This window comes from Camelina sativa, chromosome 20, assembly GCF_000633955.1.
Source record: "Camelina sativa cultivar DH55 chromosome 20, Cs, whole genome shotgun sequence".
In the NCBI taxonomy this organism is placed as follows: domain Eukaryota; kingdom Viridiplantae; phylum Streptophyta; class Magnoliopsida; order Brassicales; family Brassicaceae; genus Camelina; species Camelina sativa.
Genome location: NC_025704.1, coordinates 26785586 through 26789589, shown reverse-complemented (window position 1 = coordinate 26789589; position 4004 = coordinate 26785586).

Genomic DNA, 4004 nt, shown 5'->3' with positions numbered 1-4004 from the left:
GCCACAAAGGCCACACACGGCTAAACAGCCCACCACAAAGGCCACACAATGTCTAAAAAGACCGCTACACACGGGCACACTGACTCGAAAGTCCGCCACCAAAGCCACACACAAGCCCCTCCAAGGCTCTCCACCGCTAAAATGGACAAATTCTAACTCCCGTAAAACTTTCCATATTTAGCACTTTTCATTTTTGGAAACTTTCCACTTTTGGAAACTTCTATTTCAGGAAAACTTTCCTCCAAAAACCCCGCCTCACGGAAACTTTGTACCCCGAACACCACCTCATCTTGTTACTGAGTCGCACAACCAACCACCCCAAGCGACCGAGTAACAAGAGAGATGGGCTGGAATACTCCATTCCCGCTCCAGCCACGGATTACAGATGGAACCAGGCTAAACAAGCTCAAGTTGCGGCTTGCTTCTCATACCACAATTTGAACCTTGCTTTCATCTTTGGCTCAGGCTCCCAAGTCTGCTCCTCAACACCATCACAGTCCCACAGAACTCTCATCAGAGGAATCTTCTTCTTCCGAAGTTCCTTGATCCTCCTCTCGAGAATCCTCTGATATATCATGGTTTTTGTGGTTTTTAACCATGATATAAGAAGTCTCTTAGTGTCTTTTTATTTGTTTCTAGATTGTTTTTGAGTCTTTATAGGTTTTTAGCATGGAATGAGCAAAATGGAGTAATTTGGATGATTCTGGAGCATTTAACCGGAGGAAATCAATTTGCAGTCTGATCCTATGAGGAGCATCGACCGACACCACACAAGAGGGCATCGATCGACACCCCTCTCTGCCGACTCAAGACCCAAGTTTTGGAAAATTGACAAAAGTTGCCCAAAGTCTTCCATAATTGCAACATAAGTCCCTGACGTGTTTTAGGACATATATATATAGTTTTTAGGTTTTTAAAACCCTTAAGTTTTAATCTATCAAGTTTTTATTTTTCCTGCAACCCTGTGAGGTTTTGAGAGCTTTTGGGAGAGAGATCTGAACTGCTTTGAGAGAAGAATTCTTGAACTCCCTCTTTACTCTTTTAATTTTAATTGCTTATTATTCAGAATTATGTCTTGTTCTTCATTAAACATGTCTGAGTAGTTTGCCTGTTAGGTTTAGGGTTTCTCACAGGGATTTTATGAATTGTTAGATCTGTTTATTTAGGATTCAATATCTTTCTAGATCTTCATCTTAGGTTGTTTTTCATATTAATCCTTGATTGGCCATCTAGAATTAATAACCTAGGAAAATAAATTGATATGAGAATATAATTGATTTTCCTGATAAAACATTTTGATGAGCAAAATTACTTTCTGCAAAGAGATTTGATTTAGTAATTTTGTGAACAATCTAAACCTTTTTTTTTTTTTAAAGCTGATTTTAACCTAGAATTTTACAAAGAGATTTGGATTTTCTGGTTTTAAATTTAGATAATATTTGCAGTAATAACTGATTTATTTTACAAAAGTGTTTAGAGTTCTAGATCTTTTCTTAATTGCTTGAATCCTAATTTATTGATTGATTTAATATTTCATAATTTCCTGAGAAATTCCCTAGACCTAGCTTTTTGATCTTCTGAATTTACAACAACTTTTATTTAATATTTTGCATTGCTTTTATTTTAATTCAATTTAATCTGTTTAGCATAATTATAAAACTCTATAATTTATTGTGTAGACTTGAGTCCTTGTGGAATTTGACCCCTAAGTATTACAGCGATCTCTTAATTTGAGAGAGTAGCTCAGGGTAAATTTGAGCATATCAAATTTTGGCGCCGTTGCCGGGGACTCTTTGATCTACCATTAGATTTGAGTTTTTGATTTTGTCTAAATTTTTTTTTTTTTTCAAACTAACACGCTTTTGTTTTCTTTTCTCTTGTGTGTTTCAGGTGTATGCCTAATAAGCCTAACACAAGGAGCAACAAGACTGGTCCAATTCTGAAGCTTTCAAACCAAGAGTTGGGAAAAACTTGAGCGTGAGAACAGAAAAGCAGCCAAATCTCTGAAGATAGTTAATCCGATCATTCTGATGCGAGATGAGGATGGTGCTTTGAGGGATCAAGAGGGCCACTTGCGCTATGAGCACGGCCAAAAGCTGGATGCAGAGGGCAATGTGATTGCTGAACTTGTTGTCAATGTGCAGGCTGTCGTGAACCAGCAAGCTGGTGTCGTTGATGAGCCGGATCTTGGTGTCGATCGACACCCACCTGCAACAGACGGACGTGGAGCTGCCAACCACGTCCAGAACCCAGTTCGAAGACAGAATCAAAACCGGGACTTGATCAGGACCATTGCTGACTACAACCGGGCTGATCTTGTGTATGAGAACCGGTCTGCTATTGTTCCTCCTCCATTCCAGAGGAATGACTTTGAGCTGAAGCCTGCTTACTTCCAGCTAGTTGGGCAAAGACCTTTCTCTAACCTACCCCATGAGAAGCCTTTGGACCATATTGAACATTTTGAGGATCTTGTGACCAGTATCAAGGCTAATGGAGTGACTGAGGACTTCATATTCTGCAAGCTCTTCCCATACTCACTTGCAGGAGAGGCATCCCAGTGGTTGAAGCAGTTGCCAGCTGGATCTTTGACGAATTGGCATGATATCAAGGTGGCTTTCCTCAACCATTTCTATGATGATGAAATGTCAGATGAGTTGAGAGTCAAGATCTCTTCATTCAAGCAAGGGCATGATGAAGCTTTCAAGGCAGCTTGGGTGAGGTTCAAAGCTTATCAAAGGGACTGTCCACACCATGGTTTTTCAAGGGTACAACTGTTGAGTATCTTCTTTAGAGGGTGTGATTGGAAGTATCAGTTAGCTTTGGATACTGCAAGTCATGGGAACTTCAAGACAAGATTTCCAGAAGATGCTGAAGTTTTGATTGAGAATTTGGCTTCTAGCAATAGCACTAAAAGAGCTGATGCTGAAAGAAAGAGACTGCATGGAGAGTTTGATTCAAACCAGCTAGCTTCTGTTAATGCTAAGCTGGATTCAGTGCATAATCTTCTTGTGGGAAAGAAGTCAGTCCAATTTGCTGCTGAAGTTGAGACATTTGAGCCAGAGTCAGAGAATACAGAGGAGAATGTCAACTATGTGTATGGAGCTGGGTATCAGGGACAGAGATTTGGTAATCAGCAAGGCAACATGCCTTACAATGGTGACCAGAAGCAGCAACAGAACAATGGCTATACAAACCTATGGGAACTCATCTTGTCAGTCTCCACCTCCTAAGAATTCTTCAAAGAGTAGAATGGAAGCCATGCTTGAGCAGCTTTTGCAAGGACAGGAGCATTTGACAGTGACATTCAATGGAAAGATTGACAATGTCTACACTGAGCTGAATGGGAAGATAGAAGCATTGAACATTCATGTCAAGAAGTTGGAGAATCAGGTTATTCAGACCGCTGGGTCTGTCAAACGACAAGAGGGTTTTCTTCCTGGAAGAACTGAGTCAAACCCTAAACATGCTTGCAATGCCATATCTGTGAGGGATGAGGATGCTGTTGAAATTGCTTCTGCCGAACTGGGTGAAAAATCGACAAAATTCTCGGTTTCAGATGATGGTGTCGATCGACACCACCTGGGTATCGGTCGACACTCCTCTCAGATGAACCCAGAAACTGCAAAATCTCAGGTTCTAGCTGTTGAAAGGGTCTACAAGCCTAAGGTTCCTTTTCCCAAGCCAAGAAAGTCTAAGCAGGAGATGGAGGAAGCTAGATGCAAGGCAATGATGGACAAGGTGATGATTGAGATGCCATTGATTGGTGCAGTAAAGCTTTCACCACCACTAAAACGCTATGTCAAGAGAATGGTATCCAATGGTTTGAGCCCTGAAGAATGAGCCTTGCTAACTAAGCATGTTAGTGCAATTATATTGAACCAGCCTGTTCAGAGGAAGAAGGAGAGAAAGCAGGAGGTGGTTGTCTCTAAGGAAGTGAGTGCAATCATTCAATGTAGGACTGCTAAGAAGTTACCAGATCCTGGAAGCTTTGTACTTGATTGCTC